The sequence below is a fragment of the Molossus molossus genome, unplaced genomic scaffold (assembly GCF_014108415.1).
Source record: "Molossus molossus isolate mMolMol1 unplaced genomic scaffold, mMolMol1.p scaffold_m16_p_8, whole genome shotgun sequence".
NCBI lineage: Eukaryota > Metazoa > Chordata > Mammalia > Chiroptera > Molossidae > Molossus > Molossus molossus.
In genome coordinates, this window is record NW_023425402.1 from 48,834,641 (window position 1) to 48,842,983 (window position 8,343).

An 8,343-nucleotide genomic window follows, 5' to 3' on the forward strand; every position below is an offset into this window, starting at 1 on the left:
GGGTCATGTGGGAGGCAGCTACTCGATATGTCCCTTTCACATCGATGTTTCTCTCTCTTTCTCCCTTCCATGCTATCTGAACAAAATGGAAAAATGTCCTTGGGTGAAGATTAAAAAAAATAACAATAAACTTTCTGCGGAGACATTTGCAACTTTTTCTATTGGGTTGTTGATCATTTCAAACTGATTTTTAGGGTGCATCTTTATATATTAAGGTGATATAAGTTGTGAATATTTTTGCTATTCTGTCATTTCTCTTTTGACTTTATTATTTTTTGAAAGGAATGCATATTTTTAACACATTTTATTTTTTATATAGTCAAATATTTCAATATTTTAGTGATTGGGTCTTGTACATTTCTAACTTTGTTAGATAGACCTAATCTATTTTGAAGTTATAAAAAATTCTTCCACGTTCTATTTTGATATCTTAATAAATTTATATTTATATTGCTATTGTAGAGAAAGAAAAATAATTTTCCCTTCACCTTTCTACATTCTTGATTCTTATAATAAAAGAGAGATTAACAAGAGAAAGACAAACAGAAGTTTATCACTGTGTACATCTCACCCAGGGAAAAATGAGCAACTCCCTGCAGTGTCTTAGATTCAGAACTAAATATCATCTTAACAGGGAAAAGGGGAGGTAAATGGAGGCCTCTTCGGAGGAGAGTCAATGATTTTTAAGGAAGATGATGAGCCCATGGAAGAACAGATGGGAGTTATGCTGGCTTGTGACGAAGTATGTCCAGGTGGAGTGTCAATGTCAGTCTCACCGGTGACAACCATCGTCCCTGCTTGATGAAACTCCTGGAGAGGGGATGTACGACAACTGCGTTCTTCTCAGAGAATCTGTCTTTAGGTGGGAAAAAGGAGCTCAGAGAAAGCCTCATCCCACGTGTGCTGTTTTTTCAAGTGCCCACAGCTCAAAATAATCAATATAACAAAGTGTCATATTTTAACAAAGTGGACTATTTGGGGGTGGCATGTCCTAAACTCCTACAGTCATATTTTAGGTGGCATATTCTGCTGTCCTTCCTTCAGTGTTTTTATTTATAGGTAATTTATTCTGTGTCAGTTTGCTTCCAGATGGCTATCAGTTGTCCTGACACCATGAATTGAGCAGGTCTTGTTTTTCTTTAAGGGTCAGGCACCCCTCCACAACTGTGGTAATCTCATTCCTGGGTAATGCGTGCGTGTGCGTGTGTGTGTGCGTGTATGTATGTGTGAATGTGCTCGCGTGCGTGCCCCCACTCGCGCGGTGCGAATGCTAACAAAGCAAAGCCCCAGGGCAAGCCTCCCACTTGCTGTGAGAGCAGGGGAGAGGTTTCTCCCAGTACTGGGGCCATCCTGACTCACAGACAGTGCTATCCAGGGATGTCCTGGGCTCCCAGGAATCCTGAGCTGCCCCCCTGCCCATCCCCCCTCCACAAACAGGGAGCGAAGCAGCTCAGAACCACCGCACTCAGGGGTGGAATTAGGCTTTGGGCCTGAATAAATAATTAGAAATTGGCTGCTGAGAGAATGTCCCTGGTGATTGCTTACCCTGGAATTTTGCTGGGTGGCACACAGAGTTTTATTACCCAATTAAAATACAGCAGATTAAATCGTGCAAAAGGAAGATGGAGTGGGCAGTAAATCTCCTGTGGAATGGGCTGTGCAAGGCCTACCCCGAAAGGCATGAATTGATAGTTCAGAGAGAATCGAGAAAAAGAGTCATCTGGTTTTGCCGAAAGGAATCACTAGCCAAGCATGTTCTTGGAGGGAGACTGAATGTGTGCCTTGGGGTGGTGGGGTTGGATGTATCGGCACTGAAGAAAGAAAGGCAAGCTTTTCAAGTTTTCAGTGAAGAGTCTGGATGGAAGGGAAATGGAGGGTGGGTGAAGGCAGCCAACAGTAACAAGAACAATCTCTCCCGTAAAGTGAGTGGCAGCCCTCTGTGACACGCCTACCCTAAAACGGATATTGGTGATTCAGTGGCACCTATGGCTCAGGGCCATATAACTTGAATGATCGGGTCATAACAAGTTCCAAAGTGTCAGAGAAGTAAGGAGAGGCAGGGTTGTCGTATTAAACGACACATAAAAATATACATTTGGTATTGTATTAGTTTGCCAGGGCTGCAATAACTCAACTGGGTGGCTTTGACAATACAAACTCATTGCCTCACAGTTCTGACAGCTAGAGGTCAAGGTGTGGGAGCCTGGGTTCCCTCTAACGGCTGCAAGGGAAGGATCTGTTCACAGGTCTCTCTCCTTGTGTTGTAGGTAGTCATTTTCTCCTAACATATCTTCACATCCCTTTACACACGTCTGTGTCCAGATTTCCCCTTTTATTAGCACACTAGTCATACTGGATTAGGGTCCACCCTAATGATCTCATTTAACTTGATTACCTCTATAAAGAACATAACTTCAGCCCTGGCCGGTTTGGCTCAGTGGTTAGAGCGTCCACCTGCAGTCCGGAGAGACCCGGGTTCAGTTCCCGCTAAGGGCTCGTACCTCGGTTGCAGTTTGTCCCCGGCCCTGGTTGGTCGTGCGGGTGGCAGCCACTCGATGTGTCCCTTTCACATCGATGTTTCCCTCTCTCTCTCTTCCTCTCTCTCCCTCCCACTCTGTCTGTACAAAAAATGGAAAAATGTCCTCAGATGAGGATAAAAAAAAAAAGAACCTAACTCCAAATAAGGTCACATACTGGGGTCCTGGGAGGGAGTTAAGGTGTTAACATATGAATTTGGGGGGCACACAATTCAATCCATGCACTTGACTAGAAAATAGCAATTATCGTATTTATGTGTATAGCACCACCTTCTGCACCCCAGGCCCAGGGCTGGTTGATACATCTTTTTCACAGTTTTCAGGGAGCTAATTTGCAGTGCTTGGTTTCAGTTCACAGGAGGAAACCCTGTAATTGCAGCAGTAGGTGCATTTTTGCTGTTTGGTACTTGGTGAATGGGGCAAAGACTGGCCATCCTTATGATAAAGAGGTAAACATCTCTCTTTGGAAAGGTTGAGGAGAACTCTCCGTCTCTCTGGCTTCCCTTTCCACTTTGCTTAGGGCTGCCAGATATGTTTAAGACCAACTGGTCTGCCATTTTCACTTCCGAAAGGAATTCATAAAGTGTATTCATTTATAAGTGTATCATATATGTCCAAAATTTTAGCTGAAACCACCTGATTGCCCTTAGCTAGCCTAGAGCTTGCCTGCTGCAAGTCTAACCACTGGGCCAAATGAAGCGTAGACACTGTAGTGGTTGTCTCCAAATTGTGTCAATATTAATGTGCTTTTCCTTTGTCCTGCAGCAAAGCGTATTAATAATGAAGATAAAAATCTGTGTATCCAATGGGGCACTCTAGAGCTTAACTCTGAACCTCAGCCCGTATCTGTCAATAGGACAAGACTAGCTCCTCCCTCCCCAGCTCACAGGGCTTTGCCTAGCAAGGGTGGGTCCCCCAGTCCAGAAGCCACCCTCGATTACTTGTTGGTGTAAACTGATTCCATTCATTCATTCCGCATATATTTATTGAATAGTTCCTCTGTGCTAGTCACTCTTTTTGATGAAAAGCATGCAGTAGGGATCAAAACAAAGACACCTGTCCTTACAGACTTACAGAGTTCATAATCTGGTCAGGCTTAATAGTTGGCATCATATAGGTAGGGTTGGAAATGCTAAAAACAATAAAACAAGAGTGTGGGGCTTGGGACAGAGCTGCAACTTTTAAATGTAGTAGGTCTCGCCCGGCTGGTGTGGCTCAGTGATTGAGCATCGACCCATGTACCAAGAGGTCGCTGGTTCGAATCCCAGTCAGGGCACATGCCCAGGTTGTGGGCCTGATCCCCAGGGAGGGGCATGCAGGAGGCAGCCAATCAATGTTCTCTCTCATCAATGTTTCTATCTCTCTCTCTCTAAAATCAATAAAGCAAAAAAATTTTTTTAAAAAAAGGAGAGGTGATATCTGAGCAGAAACTTGAAGGAGGGGAGAAAGTTAGCCTGGTGCCTAATGGAGTGAGTGTTTCCGCAGAGAGAGCAGCCAGGGTCCCTGAGCGGGAGTGTACTTAGTGAGTGTGGGAGGTGAGGACCCCTGTGGCTGATGCAGAGGGATCCAGGGAGAGGAGAGGAGGTGAGTGGGGTGGGTGGGGCAGAATACATCCTTTTACACCTTTAAAAGGACTTTGGCTTTCATCTTAGGGAAAGGAAAACCTTCGCAGTGTTTTAAGCATAGGAGATAAATGAGCTGAATTATTTTGTACTTTTTGAAAGGTACATAAACATCATGCTGGCTGCTCTGTTGAGAATAGATTGTAGGAAGGTGGGGGAGACCGGTTGGGGACCGTTGCTGTAACTCAGCAGTTTTCAACTGGTGTGCCACAGGAATTTAAAAACGCCCATCCCAGATCAGGGGCGCTGACCTCTTCCCTTCGACTGTCAGGTAAAAAAATGACAACAGCCAACACAATAGTAGCCATCTGGTATGAATGCCCTGTCTTGAACCATAAATATATAGGTTGTATAATAGACTTATATCTTATCGTCATATAATAAGGTTGTGTGTGATTTTGGTTAATTCTTGGTACCAGAAATCCTTATATACATGTACAGGCACCTGATTTTTTAAAAAGTCACTTTGGAGCAAAAGGGTAGGTAATTACTATTATTAGTATTCTTTTTGGAAATCAATCAAAATGATACCTATTTTTTTTTGTCAGATCAGCAAAAATAATCTATTTTTTGGAGTGCTGCAGAATTTTAGTAATTAGTTTTTGTGTGCCGTGAGATGAAGAAGGTTGAAAGTCACTGCTATAACTGAAGACCATGGGTTCTTAAACTGGGAGGAGCCATGTTGGTGGTAAGTGTTGATTCTGGATGGAATAGGAAGGTAGAACCTAGAGAATTTCTTGATGAATTGGCTGCTGGAATGGAAGGAAAGGAGTCGTGGAGGACACCGAGGGTTTGGCCTGAGGCTCGGGAAGGCTGGAGTTGCCCTCAGTTGAGAAGTGGCTGTGGATAGAGCAGGTTGTGGGAGGAGGATCAGGAGTTTGGTACCGGACATGGTGAATGCGAGATGCCCTTCAGTTCTCATCAGAACCAAATAGAAATGTCTAGGTATGCCATGACCTCATCATTCAGTCCTGGAAAGATGCCACATTTAAATAAGTATGGTCCCCAAAGGCAAAGAAGAGAGATAGATGGTGCTATGGTCTGAATGTTTGCGTCCTCCCCAAAATTCATAGGTTGAAATCCTAACTCCCTAAAGGTGACGCTATTAGGAGGTAAGGCCTTTTGGAGGTGCTTTGGTCATTGGGTGAAGCTGTCATAAATAGGATTAATTCTCTTACAAAGAGAACCCACAGTGCTCCCTAGCCCCTTCTGCAATGTGGGGATACAAGAAGTATATGATTGAGAGGAGGGCCTTCACCCGACGTATTGGCACTTGGTCTTGGACTTTCAGACTCCAGAACTGTGAACAATACATTCCTGTTTTTACACCACCCAGTCTGTGGTATTTTGTTATAGCAGCCCAAATAGACCAAGACAGATGGATAAATAAACCAGAAATTATTTTCTTTACTCTGATCTCTTCAAGGACATAAAGAAGATCCAAAGCCCACCCAGCCAGTGTGGCCCAGTGGTTGAGCATTGACCCATGCACCAAGAGGACACTGGTTGGATTCCCAGTCAGGACACATGCCCAGGTTGTGGGTACAATCCCCAGTAGGAGGCATGCAGGAGACAGCCAATCAATGTTCTTTCTCGTCAGTGTTTCTATCTCTCTCTCCCTCTCCCTTCCACTTTTTCTAATATCAATAAAGGAAAAAAGGAAGATCTAAACCCCTAGCAGGCCTTCTCATGTCTCCTTTTCTTTTCCCCACAAGCTTCTTGTAATCCACTCTCAGAAGCCTCTCATTGGCCATCACAGCCCCTCAAAATACTTTCTCTTCAGCCTTGATGTGTCAACTCCCACTCTGGGGTCTCTTCAGGCTGTAGATCAACTGAATCTCTTTGAACTTGAAGAGTAGCAGAATATGACATCACAAAATATACCACTTTAACATAAAGAATATTTTTGAGTTGAGAAGAAGTGGATACAAGAAAAGTTATCTGCCCTGACCAGTTTTTCTCAGTGGTTAGAGCATTGCCCTGCGGACCAGAGAGACCTGGGTTCGGTTCCCACTAAGGGCACATTCTTCGGTTACAGTTTGTCCCCAGCCCCGGTAGGGATCGTGTGGGTGGCAACCAGCTGATGTGTCTCTCTCACGTTAATGTTCCTCTCTCTCTCTTCCTTCCTCCCACTCTATCTGAAGATAAATTCAAAAATGTCCTCGGGTAAGGATAAAAAAAAAAAAAGAATCAACCAATGGTCAGACCAGTGTGGCTCAGTGGTTGAGTGTCCACCCAGGGGCACCAAGAGGTCACCGGTTTGATTCCCGGTCAGAACACATGCCCAGGTTGTGGGCCTGATTCCCAATGGGGGCATGCCAGAGGCGGCCAATCAATGTTCTCTCTCATCGATGTTTCTCTCTCTCTCTCCCTCTCACTTCCTTTCTCTCTAAAATCAATAAAGGAAAAAAAAGAAAAGTTATCTGCCCTCCCTCTACTGGCCTAAAGCCAAAACATAAATATGTAAGGGTGTTCCTCCTCCCCTGTCAACCAGGAAGGATAGACGGATAGATGTTAACCACCAGAGACAATTCTAGACCTATATCAGCCCAGAGATGACACCAAAGGGGGCTACATAACAAGTCTTGCTGATATTAACCCTCATCTATTATTAGTTTCCCCATATATTGGCCTTCCCACTATTTTCCACCCCCCAAAACTCAAAGCCCTTTTTCTTTGCTCGTCACTTTTCTAAAAATATTCTTTTTTTAAGATGCTATATAAACCCAAGTTCTACCCACCCCTTGGAGTTTCTCATCACCGAGCACTCCCATGTGTATGCATGAAGAACCTGTTAATAAATTCTGGTCCCCTCCCCACTCTTATTCATCTGTCTGTTGCCAGTATAATTTATAAGGCTCCAGCTGGAGAACCTAGGACAGTAGAGGACGGGGTTTTACCTCCCCTACAAACTCTTTTCCTCCTCCTTTGGCTTCCCTACCTCACAAGGCTGGGAAGAAACATGGCAGGGCGGCCTGTCCTCAGAGGCTGGAGTACAGCTGGGGTACAGCTGGGAAAAGGGAAATTGGATCAGGAATGTTCTGATCCTCGCTGGCCGATTACAGGAGCAGACAAGTAGGCAAACTCGCAAGTGGCTTTGCCTGGCGAGCCTGTCACTGTGCCGGGCCCTCTCAGCACCATTGTAGCGACATCTGGGTAAGATCAGGAGGAGCGCTCCTAAGGTTTCCTAAATGTGAACCATTTCACATGTTTGTACTTAACATATACTACTTCTAGCTCGTTCGCTTCCATTCTCCACAAGCAACGAGTGATATTTCTTACTAATTCATTATTACTTAGGTGCAGAGAGTGAGTCCCACGTGCCCTCATAGAGGACAAGGACCTGCAGTCCTGTTACTCATCATCGAACAGTTCCCTCGATGTTTATTAAATGTATTATATGGGCCAGGAATCAAGACGACTAAGTGAATTGGACTTACAGTCTCAGCTTATGGGGTGAAGGTGGGGGAAGGTAATGTCATTATCCAATAGAAAGGCCTGTGACGGAAGGACTTGATTCACAGCTGGGCTGTTCTTCCCCCAGCCAAGGGGTGGTCCAATAAGACCTACCCAGGAATTTGCATTTAGAAAAGTAACTTAAGTCGAGGAAATTTTAACTATATTCATCAGAACATTGTCCAAAGAGGTTGTTTATTATTGCCAACTGCTCCCCTCTCTTTACTCAGGGTTCCATTACTCCCCAGTGTAACTGTCCCTAATGGTCTGTTTCATAGCTCTATTCCCCACCAGCCAGCTGGCTTCAGAGAGGCCGGGATGGACTTCTCTGTCCACTGCTTCCCTAAGAGCCCAAGGCTCAGGAATTGGATGGCTGGTTGAATGAATACATGGAGATACAGATGAGTCCTCTATTAATAGAAACTACATTATTCATTGTTTTGACCACATCTACAAGCTTTAAAAGTGCTACATGATCACTACTGAGTGTTCTTTATTATTCCATATTTTTAAAGCTCAATTTAGGGATTTTTTTTTTTCCCAGTGAAACCACATTGTTACCTTTATAGTGAAAGTCAAGAAGATGTAAGTTTTGCAACAGAGAAATGTTTCTTATAGCTATTTGGGGGAAAAAAATTATTGTGCCAAACCAGGGTTACTCTATTTTTACCTTTATCTGAAGATGATACATATAAGATTTTTTGTAAAAATTGACAATGTTCTGTGTT